This window comes from Muscardinus avellanarius, assembly GCF_963383645.1.
Source record: "Muscardinus avellanarius genome assembly, chromosome: 11".
In the NCBI taxonomy this organism is placed as follows: Eukaryota; Metazoa; Chordata; class Mammalia; order Rodentia; family Gliridae; genus Muscardinus; species Muscardinus avellanarius.
Genome location: NC_137797.1, coordinates 106,290,257 through 106,299,144, shown reverse-complemented (window position 1 = coordinate 106,299,144; position 8,888 = coordinate 106,290,257).

Below are 8,888 nucleotides of genomic sequence, written 5' to 3'. Positions count from 1 at the left end.
GGCGCGAGGTGCGCGCTCGCTGAGCACGTGACCCCGGCCTCGCGGTCGCCGCGCTGGACGCCGGGAAGTGCTCGGTCCCAACGTCCAGCCCTTCCGGGCAGAATCCGCGGGGCCGGGCACAGGCGGTTCTCACCCCTGTCAGTTCCTGGACATGGCGACCGCTGTGGACTAGGGCAGTGCGCCGCTTCTGAATAAATAAGCTGCCCAAACCAGAAAACATCGTCTGCCAACTTTTTTGACTTTAGTTAAAAAAAAAAAAGAGTGGCCAAGTGGGCGTGGTGGCCCACGCCTGTAATCCCACTGCTTGGGAGGCTGAGACAGGAGGAACATAGGTTTCAGACCAGCCTCAGCAATTCAGCGAGGCTCTTCGTAAGATAGCGAGACCCTCTTTAGGGATGGGGGGCTCAGATTGGTTGAGTGGCCCTGGGTTCAATCCCCAGTACCACAAAATAAATAAATGAATTAAATAAATGCCCAGCGACTGGGCTTGGCTACCAGAAAGACCCTTAACACAGCTAATTTCCCCAGCGGTTAGTTTTGCTGGGCAACTCAATGTGGCTTTAAATAGTTAAATTCAAACTCCCCCCGCCCTTGGAAAACTTCTGAGAACTGGAGGGTTTTTTTTGTTTTGTTTTGTTTTGCGGTACTAGGGATGGAACCCAGGTGCTTTCTACCTCTAGGCTATACTCCTAGACCTGTTTTATACTTTATTTGGAAGCAGGGTCTCACTAAGTAGCTGAGGTTGGCTTCGAACCTGCACAAACATCTTGTCTCAGCCTCCCAAGTACTGGGATTACAAGCGTGAGCCGCCACGCCCAGCCTTGGAGATTTTGTTTTGATGAAATACTAGTATCAATACATTTGAGCCTGCACCCTCAACTCAGGGGTAATAATTTGCATGGCAAATTGCATACACGCACAACAGGTAAAGATAGAAGTATTAAAGAACTGAATAAGCAAAGAAATAGAAACGCTGGTACATCACTGCTCCGTGATAAACTGGTCATTGATTGCACAGAAATGTTCCTTAGAAGGAAACAGGTTTACTCTGGGCAAGTTGTTTCTTTGTTTCATTAATGTTAAAATGTAACCCCAAAGCAAAGATTTTTGTTTTGTTTGCTACTTTATTACCTAGGCCATGGCATATATACGTGTGTGTATACATATATATTTGGTATTGAGGATTGAATCCAGGGGCATTCTACCTCTGAACTACACACCAACCTCCCCTTCCCTTTTCGTTTTGAAACAGGGTGTCATTAAATTGCTGAAAGTATGGCTAAATTGCTAAGGCTGGCTTTCAACATGCAGCCCTCCTGTCTCAGCCTCCCAAATACTGGGTTTGCAGCTGTGCACCATTACACCTGGCTACCATTATTTATGTATTTATTTATTTATTTGGTGGTACTGGAGATGGAACCCAAAAGCTTTCTATCTCTGGGCTATACTCCAAGACCTGTTTTATATTTTATTTGGAAACAGGGTCTCACTAAGTTGCTGAGGCTGGCTTAGAACCAGTGCAATCCTCCTGTCTCAGCCTCCCAAGTGCTGGGATTACAAGCGTGCGCCACCACGCCTGGCTCTAAGTATTTAATAAATGCAAAAAATGTGTGACTATTTTCTCATCATTTTGTGCCAAATATCTGCTGTCCTTGAAGATTCAAGTCATGTTGAGGGCTATCTTAGAAGGTACATTGAGATTATTATCTTGGACCAACTCAATTTGAACACATGATATCTGGCTTTGTGGGATTTGTTCAGAAGAGGGCAAATTTCAAGGGACCTGGTGTCATCTCGGCGGTGTGGTCTTTGATGTCATCTCCACCCAGTAATGTCTGATCCCTCCTTCCTCCAGGCTTGTCGCATGCCTGCCTTACTGCTCTTCTTTATTGTGACCTGTGACAATTGTTTGCTTCTGTGTTTGATTAGCTTATATGATGCCTGTGTAAAGTTTCTGTAAAAGTAAGGTGCCGACTACAGAAGGGCGGTAGAATTGTCATCTATCTCCTCCTCAAAACCCCCAGTTATTAAATTCTCTTAAAATTATTATATCAGGCTTTGTGTCATTGTCATGCAAGAAAGACTAGTGTCAGGGAGCCACCCTAGAGCAGCGGCCTTCCGCGGCAGGAACCAGGGAACCATTGCTAGAGATCTGCGTGAAGCCACAGGCCTCCGTGCAGGACAACGGCAAGCAGCCGCTGCCAGAGCCGCCAATAAAGTCAAGCGTCTTGAATGAGAACTTGGACTGTGTCTTCATTTGTCTTCATTTTATTTCCTTAATGCTTTCTTTATTCACTCACAGCACTTACTAGATAGGTTTCTTGTTGTCTTTTGTTCTTTGGTTCAAGTTTTCCCCATAGTTCCTCAAACCTCTCCTCTCCTCTCCTCTCCTCTCCTCTCCTCTCCTCTCCTCTCCTCTCTCTTCTCTTCTCTTCTCTTCTCTTCTCTCTCTCTCTCTCTCTCTCTCTCTCTCTCTCTCTCTCTCTCTCTCTCTCTCTCTCACACACACACACACACACCCTCTCCTCTGTTTCTCTCTCCTTTTTTTCCCCCAATACTGGGGTTGGAACCCAGGGGCATTCTACCTCCAAGCTCCACCCCCAGCTTTATTTTTTATTCTTTATTTTGAAACAGGGTCTCACTGAGTTGCAAAGAGCCTCACTAAGTAGCCAAGGCTGTCTACAAACCTCAATCCTCCTGTCTCAGCCTTCCAAATGCTGGGATTACAAGCATGCGCCACCACCCCGCATCTCTTTCATACATGTCTATACACACTACTTGCATATTTAAGTGATGAGCTCCTGAATGCAATGCTTACAGTGTCTTCATTTGTACCCTGGTGTCAAGAGGCTCGAGTGACATTTAGCAACCATTGGGAAGTCAGGCAGATGACTGTTTACTGATTAAATAGATTGCTCCATTACCAATGGCAGCTAATTTATACGATGGAGGTGAATTAATACGACACCTGCAGGTATGAAGGACACACTGGTCAGATACTGATGTATGTTCATTTAGTGTTTGCTGTGTATAGATAACATAGCTATGACTCCTATGTTGGCTCTAAAAAAATGTCTACTTCTCATCTGAAATCGGAGTTCTATGACAGTCCTTGGGGCACTCACTTCTGTGTGGCTCAGATAAGGCTCCATGGTAGCAGACCACAGAGATTTTTCTACGGGCCATGAAGGGAAAGTACCATGCTTCGGGAAGACCCCCACACTCAAGGCCTGAAAGCACTCCCTAGCTGAAGCCAGCAAGAAAATGTGGGGTTCAGTATATAGCCCCAAGGAATTGTTTCCCACAACTGCCCTGGGAAAGCCTGAAGAGGCTTGTAGGTGGGGGTTCACCTAGTTGAGCCTTCAGGCGAGGACACAGCAGCCAATCCCTTCATTTCAATAATCTCAGACACAGAGCAGAATTCCCAAACTTTTTAGCTTTATAAGTGATTCATGTCGTGGTAATTTGGTATGCTATGTTTAAAAACAGACACAATATTTAATGAAGAAGTGAAAAAAGGAACCAAATTGTAGCCAAATATTTATGAAAATCCACAAATGTATGGCACTGATCCTTTAAAGGACTGGCTACGCCGGGCGTGGTGGCGCACGCTTGTAATCCCTGCGCTTGGGAGGCGAGACAGGAGGATCCCGCAGGTTGGAAGCCAGCCGCGCTGGCTTAGGAGACCCTGTTTCAAAAATATAAAATAGGTCTGGGAGTGTAGCCCGGAGGTAGAAGGGCTTCCAGGAACCCCAGTACTACCAATAAATAAATAAATAAATAAATAAATAAATAAATAAATAAATAAATGACTGGCCACTGTTGAGCTAGCCATCACAGTAGGAACAGATGTGTGGGGGGGGCTCCCTTTCCTGAACCAGGAATCAGAGAGAAGCCAGATGCTATGGCCTCCCTGTAATCCTAGTACTTGGGAGGCTGAGACAAGAGCATCTCAGGTTGGAAACCTGCCTCAGCAACTTCACGTCAGAAGTAAATTTACACGCATTTGAAAGCAGCGCTGCAAGGCGAATTTTACCTTTTGTAATAAGGGATCCTTCCACCAGTAAAGTCAGGTGTGCAAGAAAAACATGATGAAAACTTGCTGGGGTTTTTTATTTTTTTTATTTTCAGGGGCTTCTGTGCTATGCTCATATTAGTGGGAACAACCTTTACACCATTGGCTGAAGGCCGTGAGAGGAGTTGGCACTCACGATTGCCAGGAAAATCTATCTTTACCAGAATACAAGCACATGTGAAGTTACACACTGGAAGTTTTACAAAATGGAGCCTAAGTCTTCCTTTGGTAGAAAAGAAGTCATTAGCAAGGTACTGTTTCAAAATAATAATGATAAAAAAAAAGAGCTGTGGGGATATCTTTAAAGTAGAATGTCCCTGAGCTTACTTAATCCCTAGTAATGCACGTGCGTGCACACACACACACACACACACACACACACACACACACACATGTTATCAGAGAGAAGGGGTAGAATTTCACAATCCCTTTCCAAGACACTCCAAACACACCCACAACAGTGACGGTGCATCCATCGATTACCCTGATCTGGTCACCACACAATGCTAATGGATCCCTCCTGTCTTATCTGTTTTGAATCAGGTTTCCACAATGTTTTCCAGGATGGGCTCCAGCGGTCCTCCTGCCTTAGCTCTCTCAGTGACTGGGACACAGGCACACCCACTGCACCCAGCTCTTGCTTCTTTTCTGTATTCAATGCTTTCTTCTTTTCTATACCCAGCTGTTTTCTCCTTTTCTATACCCAGCTGTTTTCTCCTTTTCTATACCCAGTGGTTTCTTTTTTCCTGTACACAGTTGTTTCTTCTCTTTGAGTTATCTTTCTCACTACACTCCATGTGTTTTTACAAGGGAATTTTACATCAGAGCTCCACCCCAGCCCTTTATATTTATTATTAATTAATTAATTTACTTATTTATTTTGCGGTACTGGGGATGGAACCCAGGGGCAACCTACCTCCGAGCTCCACCCCCAGCCCTATTTTTTATTCTTTATTTTGAAAAAGGGTCTCACTGAGTTGCAAAGGGCCTTACTGCATAGCTGAGGCTGGCCAAGAACCCAAATCCTCCTGTCTCAGCCTCCCAAATGCTGGGATTACAAGCGTGCACCACCACGCCTGGCTTTATTTTTTAGTTTTGAAACAGAGTCTTTCTAATTTGCCGAGGCTGGCCTCGAACCTGCAATCCTCTTGTTTTAGGTTCTTAAGTACCAGGATTATAGCAGTGTGCTACCAAATCAGGCTCTCCGTTTGTTTTTATATTTTTATTTTAAGTTAAGTTAAATTAACTGTACATGGTGGCATATGCCTGTAATTCTGGTACTTGGGAGACCAAGACAGGAAAGTCACAGGTTTATGTCCAGCCTGAACAACATACCAGGGCTCTCAGCAACTCAGTGAGACCCTAGTTCAGAATAACTGGGTGTGTACTCAGAGGTAAAATTTCCCCTGGTTCAATCCCCAGGACCAAAAAAATTAACACATTTAATTTTTTTTAAGTTTTTGCTGTCATGTTGTAAAGAAGTTATGTTCTTGTTACTGTGTTAGACAGTAAGGGACGCTTTTGACTAAACATTGGCTTACTTTTTCTCAACAATTCTCTACACATCTTTTGCACTTACATTCATTTTAAAACAATACGTGTTTCACCGGGCGTGGTGGCGCACGCTGGTAATCCCCGCGCTTGAGAGGTGGAGACAGGAGGATCGCTCAGGTTCGAAGCCAGCCACTGGCTTAAGAGACCCTGCTTCCAAATAAAAATATAAAATAGGTCTGGGAGTGTAGTCTGGAGATAGAAGGGTTTCTAGGAACCCCAGTACCACCAAAACAAACAAAAAAACAAAAATAAAACAAAACAAAAAAAAGTTTCAATGCACAGATCCCACTTCACTCATCTTTAAGCAGGGGAAGTCTAATCATTTAGCCTATTATCTGTGCAAAAATAGGGTAGGCATGTTTCTTCCCCCTCTTTAATCAGAAATCGTTTGGGGTATATTCTTACAACTTTAGCTAATATTAGTTTATAGTATTGGTATGAAATAAGCTGCTTTTATTGTGGAAAATCCCAAGGTATATAAGAAGCGAAGAGGGAGAGACCTGGTATAAATCCCCATGGTATTGCTTCTACCTGAATGTTCTGGAGGAAATTATGTGTGTTTGTGGTTTTGTGAACAGAGATAAAGACAGAGATGGTATAGCGGAACACCATAAGATTTCCTTCCACCATCATGACTGACACTTTTATTTACTGAGAGGAAATATTACATGATCAGGAAGAATCCATCTGAGGCCTGTGCCATTTCCCTGAATGATTTGTGCAGAACAGTTTCTAACTAAAGCAATGGTTCTAGCAATGTGGACATGTCCAGAGAGAAGCCAGAAAATCCTTACCCAAGAACTCTAGGGTTATTATTTCCTCAGAAATAAGGTCAACGTAAAAATTAATATTAAAGTTATACTTCCGATATAAGATGTGAGATCAGATTTTCTTCTTCCTCCCTCTGGTCCCCTTTCTCTACTCTACTGGACTCCCTTCCATTTTCATGAGATCCTCCAACTTTTTTTCTCTTCTTTTTTTTCTAATTTCTACATATAACAAAAAAAAAAACATACAACCCTTGACTGACTGACTGACTTCCTTCCTTCCATTTTTTGTGGTACTAGGTACAGAGCCCAAGGGTGGTTGTTGTTATTATTATTATTATTATTATTATTATTATTATTATTATTATTATTATTATTTTGGTGGTACTAGGGGTAGAACCCAGAGGCTTTCTACCTCCAGGCTATACTCCCAGACCTATTTTATATTTTATTTGGAAACAGGGTCTCACTAAGTTGCTGAGAGCCTCACTAAGTAGCTGAGGCTGGCTTTGAACCCGCGCCATCCTTCTGTCTCAGTCTCCCAAGCGTGAGATTACAAGCGTGCGCCACCACGCCTGGCTCTAACTTTTTATTTTATTTGTTTAAACGGGTCTCACTGAGTTCCTAAAGCTCACTATGAATCTGTGTTTGATCCTCCCGTCTCAACCTCCCAAGTCCCGGGATTACACATCTGAGCCACCACGCCCAGCTCTGGCTCAACTCTTCACTGTTCTGAGTTGGCCTCATTCTACTCAACACAATGTTCTCCAGTTTCATCCATTTTTCCGGAAAATGACATAATTTTGTTCATCTTTATGGCTGAATGAAACCCCGCTGAGTCTATATGGCACATTTTCTTTATACATCCATCTGTTGCCAGACAACTAGGCTGCTTCATGGTTTGACTCTCGTGAATCATGCTGCCAGAAACATGAGTATTAATACAACACTCTTCTAAATGGTGTTTCCATCTCTGGCTTCATTTCCCTTTAGTCTAGTGATTCTCATTCCTAGGAACATTACAGTATCATCTGAGAAACTTTCAAAAATATCTCATCCCCAGAATCCTGTTCTAACTGAGTGAGCCTGGGGTCTGGAAACCCACGATTTTAAAGCTCCCTCCCTGGGTAGTTCTAAAACGCAGCTGGCTTTGGCAGCTGCTATTTTAGTCTGTCCCCTACATCGGTATAAAATTATTTTATTGTCTTGTGACGTATAAATCTAGTAATGTCAAACTACTACCCAAATTCCTCACTGGCCAACTATCTCAACAGACAATAGAGCTAGCTGCAATCGCCCCGGTCTTTCTCCATCTGGTTTTCACTCACTTCTCCAAGTCCTGTTAATTCTCTCACATATTCACACTGTCAATGGAAGTGATTCCCTGATTAATCTTTTTTTTTTTTTTTTTTTTTTTGGTGGTACTGGGGGTGGAACCCAGAGGCTTTCTACCTCCGGGCTATACTCCCAGCCCTATTTTATATTTTATTTGGAAACAGGGTCTCACTAGGTTGCTGAGGGCCTCACTAAGTAGCTGAGGCTGGCTTCAAACCCGTGCGATCCTCCTGTCTCAGCCTCCCAAGCGTGGGGATTACAAGCGTGCACCACCACGCCCGGCCTTCCCTCATTAATCTTTCCTTTCCCTCCCCATTTTCCGTAAACCACTTCACTGGCTCCACTGCAGTTACTCCTCTGCTATCTGAAGTCCTTCTGGTATCCCCCTTACTCTGTAGGTTCTGTTATGAGAGGAAAATATATGACCCTTCACTTTCTTTCTTCTTTCTTTCTTTCTTTCTTTCTTTCTTTCTTTTTTTTTTTTTTTTGCAGGTCTGGGAAGGAACCCAGAGGCATTTGACCTCCCAGCTACACCTCCAGCCCTATTTTTTTATTCTTTATTTTGAAACAGGGTCTCACTGAGTTGCGAAGGACCTCACTAATAGCTGAGGCTGTCCACGAACCGCGATCCTCCGGTCTCAGCCTCCCAGGTGCTGGGATGACAAGCGCGCGCCATCACGCCCGCCTGACCCGTCACTTTCTGCAGCTGGCTAATCCTACACAATGTTATCCAGGCCCATCCATTTCTCTGCAGGTGACATGACGTTGTTCTTCTTGACTGCTCAGGAGAATGGCATGTGTGTATATCCCACAGTTTTGTGATCCATTCACCTGTGGATGGACACCGAGGCTGGTTCCGTAGGTGGTTCTTGTGAACTGTGCTGCCACGATCATGGATATGCATGTATTACTGTAACTCGCTGATTTCAGGCCCTTTGGAAAGATCTCCAGGAGTGGAACAGCTGGATGAACTGTAAGTTTCTAACTTCAGTTTCCAGCAGCATTGAGATACTTGCAATTTTCTGAAGAAAAAAAAAAAAGATACTATCACCTCTCCACACATATAAATGTTTATTCTCTCTCGGTTAAAAAAAAAAAAACTCACTCAGTAGAGCATGGTGGCGCACACTTGTAATCCCAGCATTTGGGAGGCTGAG